Below are 13,096 nucleotides of genomic sequence, written 5' to 3'. Positions count from 1 at the left end.
CAAGAGTTGTTCTTCCACCAACTGATTAGGGGCCTGCAATTTTCCAGCTGGCAGGGGTCATTGTTTCACCTGCACAGGTTTATCATTAAGCCAAGTAATAGGTATGAGGTGCGGCCGTGGAACAACAGCCCCTACTAAAAATGCCCTAGTCCTGTTTGATCTCCTGGCAGTCGAACGATTTGATCATCAGCCTCAATAGCTGCGTTCTTGCCCTGGGCATTTCTTCCTAGTCCAGACCCAGGAACCTAGCCCATTTCCATCATCATTTTAGTAATAGGAGAGGGAGGATTCCTTGTTACATTAGTTGTTAATACTGCTCCCATCTGGAAGAGCACATCTCTTCCCCATAAGTGTGTGGGTAATCCAGTCAAGACATAAGGCTGAAAACTCCCTCCATGGCCATCATCATCTTTTTAATGTAAAATTTTAGTACTTTTAAGAGGTGTGGCTTGCCCCATTCCTTGTAATTTTGACGAAGTACTCTCCAGGGGCCAGGCTTTAGGCCAATGTTCATAAGCCAGAACAGAAACATCTGCCCCAGTATCCAGAATTCCCTTAGAAACCTTCCCATCTATAGTTAATTGTAATTGAGGTCTGTCCTGCAAAGAAGCAACCCAAAAGGTGGCATGACCTGTGGAGCCAAACCCCCTGGTGCCTCTAACAGGGTTAATAATTGGATTATTCGTAGATATCTGGGAATCAAAAGTAATTGAGCCAATCGTTCCCCTTGGGGAATGACTATAACTCCTCTTTGAATGGTGGTCATAATCTTAAATTCTCCTTGATAATCTTGATCTAGGACTCCTGGAAGAACCGTGACTCCTCTTAAGATTACACTGTTGCGGCCCAATATAAGGCCTATGGTGTTAGGTGGTAAGGGCCCATAAACTCCTGTAGGCAAGGCCTGCGGTCCCATTTGAGGAGTTAGGACTGCTCGGGCGGTGGTACTGAGGTCCAGTCCTGCACTCCCTGGGGTTCCTCTGGCGAGGTTGTCAACATGGAGGGATTGGCTTGAGGGATGAACTAAATCCTGCCGCTCCCTGGCATACTGGAAGGGTTCATTGCTCCATACACTTGGGCTTTTCAGGGTCCCTGAAGCGGGCCCCTCTGGTCGTTTCCCGGTTGTAAGGGTTTCCCTTTAATGTCTGTTTTTGAACAACAGACGCTACTCCAGTGAGCCCCTTTTCGGCATCGTGGACAGATGCCAGGAGTAGTCTGTTGTCTGTTATTAGAGCAGTCCCTTTTTTTTTTAATTTATTATTTTACAACACCATTCAGTTCAACGTAATAGCCTCAGATTCCCCTGTTCTCCCTCTCTCGCCCCCCCCTCCCCCCAGCCCACCCCCATTCCCACCTCCTCCAGATCAAGGTCTCCCCCGAGGACCGGGGTCGACCTGGTAGACTCAGTCCAGGCAGGTCCATTCCCCCCCTCCCAGACCGAGCCAAGTGTCCCTGCATAAGTCCCAGGATTCAAACAGCCAACTCATGCAATGAGCCCAGGACCCGGCACCAATGCACAGCTGCCTCCCAAACAGATCAAGCCAAATGACTGTCTCACACATTCAGGGGGCCTGATCCAGTTGGGGGCCCCTCAGCCTTTGGTTCATAGATCCTGTGCTTCCATTCATTTGGTTATTTGTCCCGGTGCTTTATCCAACCTTGGCTTCAACAATCAATATGGCGCTTTCTTAGAAAATTGGGAATCAATCTCCCCTAAGATCCAGCTATACCACTCCTGGGCATATACCCAAGAAATGCTCAATCATACCACAAGAGCACTTGCTCAGCTATGTTCATATCAGCATTGTTTGTAATAGCCAAAACCTGGAAACAACCTAGATGCCCTTCAACTGAAGAATGGATAAATAAATTGTGGCACATATACACAATGGAATACTACTCAGCAGAGAAAAAACAATGACATCATACGGTTTGCAGGCAAATGAATGGATCTAGAAAAAATCATCCTGAGTGAGGTAACCCAGACTCAGAAAGACAAATATGGTATGTACTCACTCATAGGAAGATGCTAGATGTGGAACAAGGATGACTGGACTGCTACTCACATCACCAGTGAGGCTACCTGGAAAACGGGACCCCAAAAAAAGACACGGAGAAATGGACGAGATCTACATGAACAGCCTGGTCATGAGTGGGAACAATGAAGGGCGACGGTCGAGGGAAAGAGAGTGGGAGATCCTAGCTGGATCAAGAAAAGAGAGGGAGAACAAGGAATAGGAGACCATGGTAAATGAAGACCACATGAGAAGGGGAGGAAGCAGAGAGCTAGGGAGGCCCACGGAGATCCACAAAGATAACCCCGCAAAAGACTGCTGGCAATGGTCGCGAGATGGCAGGAACTGACCTACTCTGGTGATGGGATGGCCAGACACCCTGATAGTTGTGCCATAAACCCCATCCAAGGACTGAGGAATCTGAATGCAGACATCCACGGCTGGGCCCCTGGTGGAGCACTGGGAGTCTAATTAGTGAGAAAGAAGAGGGTTTATATGAGCGAGAATTGTTAGAGCAGTCCCTTTTAAAATGTCCTGCTTGCCCACAACCAAAACAATTGTGCTGTCCTGCGTTACCTGCAGCCCCTCCAAGGACCTGTCCTGTTATGTGATTTCCATCTATATCTCTACAGATCCTGATATAATCATTCAAACTCTTACTTCTATGAGATCTTAAGGCTTCCTTAAAGTATTTATTGGCATTTTCAAAAGCCAAATGTTTTACTATTGGCATGGATTGATCAGCATCCCTGAACAACTTTCCAGCTAATTGTAACAAGTGTGAAACAAATTGTAATAAACCTCAGATGGGCCCTGAACCACTTGAGACAGTTGATCACCTGCCGCTTTATTAAGCAATGCTTTCCAAGACTGGATTGCGGCAGTAGCTATTTGGGCATATACCCCGGGATCATAACAAGTTTTGCCACTAAGGCAGTGTACCCTCCTGAGCTGGTCAGCATGTCTGAATTCTTCTGAGGAAATCCGGCTTGTGCATTTAAATGGGCAATTTGTATAGAACTTTTCCTGATACTCTCCTCTCCATAGTAAGTAATCACCTCCAGACAAACGGCATAGCACAGCTGCTGCCTATCACTGGGTATAAGGTTAGATGCCTGGTAAGATTCTACCAAAGATAAAGTAAAAGCAGCCAAGGCCCGGTAACTGGATACAGCTTCCTTCAACTGCCTCATTTCCTTGAAGGTGAGGGCAACATGCTGTCTGATTCTCTGACCAGGCTTAGCAGGATCATCTGTCTCTATGACCGGGAATGCATGGGCACCTGATTTTTGGAAGGCTACTCCTCAACATTCTTTTACATTTGGCCATTTCCAATCCTCCTCCTCGTAATAGGCTGGAGGTAGAGATAGCACAGAAAGCTGATTGCCAAAAGCATCCTCTTTGCCTGAGCTGTCTTTTGGTTTCACTTTACATTGTTTTAATTTTTCTTTAACTCCTCGATTTCTCGCTCTAATCTCTCCTCCCCCGAGTCCTCTCCTTCTGATTCTGACAACTCAGTCTCTGTGCCCCTAACATGTCTGATTTCTGATCAACAGCACTTACAGATTTCTTAGTTTCTTCCTCCTGAACCTCATTAAAAAGTCTCAGCTAATTGTTCTTGTACTTTAACCTTTTCTGTTAGCAAGGCATCTTTAACTAATCTCCATAATGAAAATGTAGCTATAGGTAAGTTATCTGGGCCCCTCTCATGAAGGGCCCTTTGTAAGTCCTGTTTCACTTGTTCCCAATCAGGGATATTCAATCCCCCTCCAGTTAAAAACCAAGGACTGACTTCTGCAACAATTGTAACAAATGCGGCTGTGATACTTGGCTTAATTTCTGTTCCTTGTTGTTTTAAAACCGTAGTGATCTCAGTGGCCATCTGAGATTTACTTGTAGCGTTCCCTATGGTAGGTACCTTAATCACTCATGTCCCCAATTCACTCCCTTTGCTAGCCCAGGAGCGACCCCGTCCTTTAAGCTCCTCTTTCCAGATCTTGGCGGGACCTCCACTTGCTGCGCCCGCAAGGCAATTGAGCCCGAAATATGGCAGGGAAGTCAGGATGAACACAGCACACACCAGTTAAGTTGTAAACATCAGGACTCTTTTATTCTTTCTTCCTCATCTTATATACCCTTTCAGAAGGAGGAACAAACAAAATTGTTTACCAAGCACCCAGGGTCAAGGAAAGGCCAGCATGCCCTAGGAAGCCACAGCGGCCAAACCACGAGATGTACCGATCAGCAAAACATCCTCAGAACAGCCTGACCTCAGTGCACTTAGAACAGTGGGGGCAATCTTAGAGGGGTCAGAGCCATCCTGATCCCAACACAAATGGATCCAACAAACCCTGATGTCTGTTAGAAATATAAGGAAAACTGTTGACCAAAAGTAATCAATCATATCCCTACTATTTCATTTCTGTCTCCAGGAGGAACACTGTTGGCATTCTCTAGATATACACAGACAGAGCTTTAGTTTCAACATGAATAGATGACTTATAGGTTTTACATTTTATCAACACACAGCACTTTCTAAAAATAAAATACTGTTGCTATTATCACACTTCTACTTCCCTTTAATCCCCACCCGATGCTGAGCCTCAAGGGCAGCTTGTGTGCATCAAGGACCACGGACAACTCGCACATCTTCCTGTGCTGACCCTACTGCAGAAAAGCACCTAGTCAAACACATGGGGCAGGATACGAAAGAAGACATAGAGAGCAGGGCTTCTAAACAGACTGCAGCACTGCTGAGATTTGAGCCAAAAGTAAGTGAAATCAAAGGAGGGTCTGGAATATATAATTTAAGTTGTCTTGGGTTTACCTATAAAGGCTCTCCCCTATAAAATTATGAGCCAGATCAGTTACTAAAAGTCTGTAATTTAAGATGTCTAATCAAGGATAATTAAAAAAATAGTATAAAAGACAAATAAATCACTTCCACATATAAAGTAGCAGTAGCTTTCTTGTCTCTGAATTTTAATACAACAAGCAAAAGTATGGTATATGTAACAGAGTGATAAGTATGTCATTATTACATCTTACATTGGATTGTTCTTCTGTAATCCTTCTTTACCAATACCTTTGCATAATCAAATTACTAATTATTTGGTAGCGTTAATGTATTTTAGTGGCCTCATGTAAAAGGCAATGTACACATAATGTATAATTCTTAATTATTATTAATGAAGTTAGGAATTACAATACTATTTCTAGACCTCTGTCATCCAAGTTTACAAGCACCTTTTCTGGGAAAATAATAATAGATTCCACCTGCAATTAACCTTGACAGGTAAATTTGGCCTGTTTTGTTTCCAGAATGACAAGGGAATTGTGATATTTGACAGCTCTTCTCTCTGACAAAGTTAGATTAAATTCTGTTGAATTTGCTAATACTACCTGGAAAAAAGACTATAATAAAACGTTTCCTTTACTTGTATGGGGGGGAAGAATGATAATAGGGGGTTTCAGAAAGGGAGCAGCAGCTAATATCTCAGATTCACATGGATATTATTAGCTTTGTGCCAGAGGTGGACAGCACAGCCAAAGTCAAACAAACTCACCTGTTCCCCACACTCACCTTGGCCAGCCCTTGCCCTGTGCCACCCTCTTTGCCTTCCAGACTTACCATTTCTCTTTAATCTCTCTATGCTGTCTTTCCTGGATACTTCTTTTATATGGGTTCCATCCTCGAGTGTTTTTCCATCACCTCTCTGCTTCCTGTTCACTTATGGTGATAGTCACACTCAGCAAACACTTCCTCTTAGATGTAAATTCAAAGGGGAAAACACTTAAATGTTTGCATTTTTGTATAGAGGAACGTTTGCAAAAACTCGTTTCATTGGAACTGTGTTAAACTGAATTTTGTTTAAGAAAACTAACAAGTCATGCTCTCATGAAGGGTGAGGTTGGTTTTTAGTGTTAACTAGAAAAGCTGTTTTATTTCAGGCAACTTTTGGGGCATCCAATTCTTGACTCTGCCAACATTAAGGCAATGCTGTTGAGAGAACATGGAGTTGAAAATCCAGGCTTCCTTGGAGACTCCTAGAGTCACTGGGTATCAGTGTTTTACAGTTGGTATAACCTGGACCACTTATAGTAGTTGGAAGAGCAGAATGCTCCCCACCCCTGATCTCTGGCTTCACACTCTCCTGCCTCACTCACTCACTGTCTCTGAATCCTCCTGCCTCAGCTCTTCTGATCCTTAAATTCTACAAGCAGATCTTGGTGGTGCAGTTTTGAAACAGAGCACACGGTGAGGACTTGAGCTACAGGTGACTCTGGGAGCTGCGGGAAGGTCATCACTCTGGCCCTCAGTGTCTGTCTGTGTTCTCTTCCTTTTTCTCTATTGTGTGCCCATTGTTTGATGAAAGTGCTTCATGGAGTGTGCAGTTCTCTGAACTATGTGAACTAGGGGAAGTGTTTCAGCATCTAACGGAGATGGAGATCTTGCTGCTTTTTCTGTTTGCAATGTTTCTCTGGCCTATTGAAAATAGCCTTTTACATGTTAGTAATTGCTTTGGAAGTGAACTTTAAATTGGAGTGTAGAATTTCATAATTTAGTTTAGCCTCTTAAATCATGTGTTTTACAGACATGCTACTTACCAGCTAGAATACTTCTTTTCTTATGTTCTCACTTGCACTGAAATTGCTTTTCTCTAAGGCAACTAATCTCTACAGTTTAAAGACGTGCAATGTGGGTGGCATTAGCAAATAATTCTATTTTTGATATACATATTTTTACTTTATGGGAGTTAATTTGCTCTAGGTGTGGCATGATGTCTGACAGGCAGTGAGTCTATGTGCTAATGCCTGGTTAGAGGTGAAGACCCTCCTGTGGAGGAGACAAAAAGTCAACCCAACAGGCATCCTTTGGAAATAGAAAAAGGAACTCAAGAGTTCCTTGTGTTTTAGACCCAGGACTCACATGCAACCACTTTAGTGTGGACCCTAGAATCTCAGAAAGACACCCTCAGTTCCCAGAGGATTATTATATACTTTATGGGTGTGATTTACATATACATTATGGGGGGTTATTGCAAGTCTGTCTGTGTGTGTGTGTGTGTGTGTGTGTGTGTGTGTGTGTGTGTGTGTGGTGGTGGTGCATGCATGCTTGTGTGTTTGTGCACATGGAGGCCAGAAGTCTACTTCAGACTTTTTCCTCAACCATTCTTCACCTTGTCTTTTGAGACTAGGCCTGTTCACTAGAACTTGGGCTCTCCAGTTCAGCTAGGGTTGGCTGGGCACCAAGCCACAGATATTCTCCTGCCTCTGTCTCCTGGGACAGCAGGTGCTTAACAATGAACCCAGGTCCTCATGCACCTTACCAATTGAGCTACTTCCCCAACCTTACATGAAAATATTTAAATTTTTCACAAGTTACTTAACATTTATCCAGAGTTGAAAACTTTGCAGCTCAGGGTAATGAAAGGTGTTTTACAAGAAGCAGCTTGCTCAGGCCATGTCAACAGAATGAGGGGATGTGGAGGATGTGTACTCACTGACAGGTAAACGGTGCTGGTGGCGGCACTGGTGGTGGCAGCGCTGGTTACCACATGGAAAGGTCACAGTAATGACAGAACCCAGTGCTAGTTTTAGAGCTTTATTAGGAGGGAAAGTGGGGGGCTGGGAGAAAGAGAGGAGAGCCAGGCCTGGTGGAGAAGGGAAGCATGGAGCAGAGCAGAGAGAGAGGGAACAGAGAGAGAGAGGGTAGGGTCCATGTTCAGCTTTTTTTTTTGTTGTTGTTGTTGAAAAGTTAAAAATTCCTTAATTTTTTATTCCTGGTACCTCTACCAGAATTTACAGGGCAATATACCAGATGTAATGAAAAGAAAAAGAAAAAGACAAAGCTACAACAGATAAAAGACCTCAGGAATGTTCATCTTGACACTGCATTGCATGAATCAATAGCTGCACTTTTTACAGACTGTGGCTATGACAGTCCTGAACAAGAAGCGTTTCCTGTTTAAGCTGCAGTAACTTTCCTGACTATGGATCATCGCTCCTTCTGTGGCAGATTTTTACAGTTCCTCTAATGCATTTAGGACGACTGTCTCAAGGTAACCTGCAGCTTTCCTGACAACTCCTCGCTCTCTCTCCTGCTAAGAACTGTAGCACTCTTCTGCTTTTATTTTTTAAAACCTTCTGATACCATATCCACCACTTCCACCACCAGATCCATAGCCACCACCATGGGGACTGCCTGAGCTTCTTCCACCAAAACTGCCCCCTTTCATGGGCCCATAATTTGATTGCTGTTGTCCATTACAATTTCCAAAGTCATTTTAGTTCTCAACACCACCATAGTTACCTCTACCAAAATTTCCACCTTCATTGTAACCATAGTATCCTCCTCCATCACCACCATATCCACCACGTTGGTTTCCATATCCTGGTCCACCAGCACCATACCCTCCTCTACTACTGTACCCAGGACCACCACCAGAGCTGCCACCATCACCTCCAAATCCATTATATCCACCATCACCACCTCCGTAACTACCTCTGCTGCCACCACCTCCACCACCATAGCCTCCTCTTCCACCAAAGTTTCCACCACGACCAAAATTACCTCCACCACCTCCAAGGTTTCCTCCACAACCCGTAAAATTTCCAGATCCACCTCCACGACCTCTCTGTGATCCAGCAGACTGCATCTCTTGTTTAGAAAGGGCCTTTTTCACTTCGCAGTTGTGCCCGTGAATAGTGTGGTATTTCTGAACAACAATTTTTATCAACTGTGTCATGATCATCAAAAGTTACAAAAGCGGATCCTCTCTTTTTTCCACTCTGCCTGTCTTCCATAACTTCTACGGTTTCAATTTTGCCATACTTTTCAAAGTAGTCTCTCAGGTTACGTTCTTCTGTATCTTCTTTAATACCACCAACAAAAATTTTCTTCATGGTTAAATGGGCACCAGTCTTTACAGAATCCTCTCTAGAAGCGGCTCTCTCTGGCTCCACCACACGCCGATCAAACTTGTGTGGCCGAGTACACATTGCAACATCCACCTCTTCAACACAAGAGTAGGTCACAAAACCACAGCCCCTGGAACGTTTTGTTTGGGGATCTCTCATTACCACACAGTCTGTAAGTGTGCCCCATTTCTCAAAATGTTCTCTTAAGCTATCATCTGTGGTTTCAAAGCTCAGACCACCAATAAACAGCTTCCTCAACTGTTCTGGTTCCTTTGGATCATGGCCTTCCATTTTGAGACCGGACTCGCCTCTTCCAACTCGAGTTTAATATGGGCCATGTCCAGCTTTTTAAGGAGCAGATTGAGTGACCATGCAGCACATATGTGGTCACCCCCTGATGACATAAGATGCAAGACCCTGAGTTACACATGTACAGGATCCTAATACAGCATATGGATTCTAGGACTGGCATAAGCTCTTATGAATGGAACAAAGGGCATTGTCGGTTCTGATCATAAGGTATCTGGACTGTCCCATTAATCTTTTTACTTTTGTCTTTCATTTATGTAATTTAAGTTATCTGTGGAGTTCTTAAAATTACTAAAAAATTGTCTTTCACTTTGTTTTGTGTAGAACCCTGAGACATCTGGGGCATCTCAAAGTGATTTTAGGGATTAGGTGGGTAACTATAAGTGTATCAGGAGGTCCATGGGTACATCTTCCTATAGCCAGAATAGCAGGGACATTGAAAAGTCACAAGGTTTTGAGTAGAATTAGTAAGTGGGATTAGTGCCCTACATATAAAAAAGACAACACACTCATTCTGTCTCTCCTTCTCTATCCCTCCTTCCTTCTTCATTTCCTTCTGAAAACCTGGAAGTGACCACTAACCAGAAACTGCAGCTTTCAATTTGCAGACACCATCTGAGACTTCCCAACTGAAGAACTGGAAAGTGGGTATTTGGTGCTGCTCACTCCAGGACATTGTGACAGCAGCCGGAAACAAACCAGTTTTCAGAATAACTGTGTGTGTGGATAGAATCATGTTCTATTCTGTTTAAATATTTTACATCTAACATAATAATCATTTCTTTTTTGAAAAATTAACTTAATTTTTAAGTGTGTGTGTGTGTGTGTGTGTGTGTGTGTGTGTGTGTGTGTGTGTGAGTGAGAGAGATGAATGTGCGTGTGTGATTGCATTGCCCTCAGAGTCCAGAAGAGGGCGTCAGATTCTATGAAGCTTGAGTTACAGGAGGGTGTGAGCCTCCTGATGTGGGTACCAGGAGATAAACTTAGGTTCTTTGCAAAAGCAATAAGCATTTAACCATGGTACTTAAAGAAAAAGAAGAAAGAAGCACTTGCTTTTGCCCAACTCTGTCACCAAGAGTTACATGCCTCTCTAAACTTGTCCTTTGTTACAAAGGGAACTCTGAGAAGGCCCTGGGAGAAGAAATGAATATCTGTCTGTCTGTATGTCTATCTGTCATCTCTCTAGCTATCATCTACTATCACCTCTAAATCTTCTATCCATGCATTTACATGTCAAACTATTTAATATTATTTTATATCTCTATCTCTATCTATCCATCTCTATCTAATCTATCTATCTATCTATCTATCTTTCTCTCTATATATATATATCAGAATGCTAAAAGTGGTTTATGTAGCAAAAAATAAAAATATGTTTAATAATTATAGAAATTATCAGTTATTCCAAGGACAAAAAGCTGTACCTGAAAAAAAAAAGTTTACATTTCTACTGTGGAAAGTATGGTAACTACTGAGTATAAAAATGAAAGTCATTTGTCACAGGCCTGGAGAGGAAAAGCAAAGAGACAACACCAATGACTAGAGACCTGACTAGAGCATATTGACTGGGGGCTGAGGAGACCTGCCCAGTGTGGGATTGCTGTGGGGCTCTGGGTTTCCAATGGCAATGAGAAGGGGTAAATGGGAAACAGCAGGTGGTAAGACATACATTTAAGATGCTAACACAGACAGGAACAATGGATGTCAAACAGCAAATATTTGGGGTTGATGAGATGGATCATTGGTAAAAAAAAAGCTTGCTGAGCAAGCTTCCTGACATGAGTGATCTCTGGAACCTACAGAGTGGAGGGACAGACTCCTGCATGTTGTTCTCTGACCTCCACATCCATGCTCTGGTAAACTCCCTCATCATATACATGTACACAGAAGAATGACAAAAATAAAAAAATTCTAAAAATGCTAAATTGCTGGGGTGGTTGAACAAGTAATAGGGTGTGTGTAAAATGTGCTCACTGGTGGAAATGGACTTCAATGCTGAAAATTGCTGCCACCTCCTGGGATTGATTTTGCAACTGCATGTTGCCATGGTCACTTTTATTCTATGGAACAGACGTTTCCAGCAACTTGAGTGAGGAAAAAAACAAGGCCGATTTTGCTGCGCTTGCAGACTGCCATGACAGTAGAGATGATGTGATATTTTCTACGATCACATAATAGATGTCAGCTATTTATTTATTTATTTTTACCAGAGCCTGTCAGGAACACAGTAAATATCTCATTAACTAGGAAAGAAAGATAAAATATACTCATAGGAAGGTTCTTTAAAAAAGGATTCAACTAAAGATAGATTGTAAAAGTAACAAATAATAGTTAAATAAGTTAACTAAGCATTGATAAAATGCTTGAAATTAGCTTGCAAATTGGTTTAAACCTGAATAGTTAAGAAAAAATTCTAAAATCTTTCATGTAGTTGGTAGTTTCAAGAAACTTCCTGGAAAAGGAACCATTATAATAAACTACTTGCATTGAAGTATTAATTAAAAATCATCTTCTACATTGAGTTAACATGATTTAATTTTCATCCAAATTAGAGCACAAAAGCCTTGCTGAGGACCCTGGTCCTTCAGTAATGATATATGAAGGTAAATATCCCTTTCCCTGGAACTGGAGGACTCACACATGGAGAAGAACAGTCTGAAATAAGCCAAGAAAAATTTTTCCAAGAAAATTTAAGTGCATATTCAGACAAAGGCTGGGACCTTGCCAATGGACTATGGGCTGGGTGGGGGTGGGGGTGCTCAGATGTATGTGCTGGTTCCGCTGTAAAAATAAATTCTGCAGGCCTCTATTTGAACATTTTCTGATTATTAAATGTCCCTATTAAATATCTAAATACACACAAAATCAACTTGCCTTGCAGAGATGGTTCCACATGTATAATTTGTCTTTATCCTCTCCTGTTTCACTCAGACTCATGTTCACAAAAATCCTTTTCTGGGAAATGTACCCTTGAGAAAAGTAAAGTCACACATTTTTCTTTATACTTTCTTGCTTCAAGAGTGAGAAATCTTAAGTAGGCTGGCCGGCATGATGGTTAGTCTTGATCATTGGTTTACATGCAGCAGATTAGCAATGCTCAACTCTGGGCCCTTCTGTGATGTTGTTTTCAGAGAGGATGAATCACAGGAGAAGACTTGCTCTAAAGGTGGGCAGCATCCTTACATTGACTCTTGTCCAAATGGCATTAAAGGGGGAAAGGAGACAGGAACATAACATGTCATACTCTTCATGAACAAAAGTTTTATTTTTCAATTATATGCCAGTAAAACTTTAAGGAAAAAGAATTTTGTTGAGGATTTGTATCAGTGATCTTAGCATGGAACTGTGAGTAAGTCATAAAAGGTATCATTTTCTGTGTGCTAGGATTCCTGAGAAATGTGGTTAAGGCACTGAAAGGAAAGATGTATTTACATTAAGCAAGGATGTCCCATTTGAAGAAGCCAATGGCCTTCAGCTCCAGGACAGCTGAATGACTGAAGACACAAGCATTCCATTGTCTGGAGAACAGTGAATTTCCTTGTGGCATTTTTAATTGACTATGAATCATTCTGCTGTGACAGGAGCTATGAAAAGGTGAGATTCTGGGAAAATATATGCAACTGATGCCTGAGCCCTGTAGATGTTAGATACAAAGAAAAGGACAACAGTTATGACTAAGCCCCTGTTGTGACCAAATACCTCAGGAAAAGAACTTAAGGGAGAAAGAATTCATTCTGGGTCACAGTTTTGTAGGATTTGGGGCATTGGCCAATGCACCTGACTCCATTCCTTCGGGCTTGTGATGTGGCTGAAGATGATGGTGGGACAAGGGGACATGGACAGTGAGCCGA

The 13,096-nt window shown here is 42.4% G+C and overlaps 1 pseudogene; it reads right to left on the bottom strand.

Annotated features, from left to right (window-relative positions):
- Window positions 1-8,148: 8,148 nt before the first annotated feature.
- LOC114694617 lies at window positions 8,149-9,263 on the bottom strand (annotated as a pseudogene).
- Window positions 9,264-13,096: the final 3,833 nt, after the last annotated feature.

The sequence above is a fragment of the Peromyscus leucopus genome, chromosome 2 (genome assembly GCF_004664715.2).
Source record: "Peromyscus leucopus breed LL Stock chromosome 2, UCI_PerLeu_2.1, whole genome shotgun sequence".
Taxonomy (NCBI): Eukaryota; Metazoa; Chordata; class Mammalia; order Rodentia; family Cricetidae; genus Peromyscus; species Peromyscus leucopus.
The sequence above is the reverse complement of the archived record's forward strand: the minus strand, read 5'-3'. Positions and strand labels throughout refer to the sequence as shown.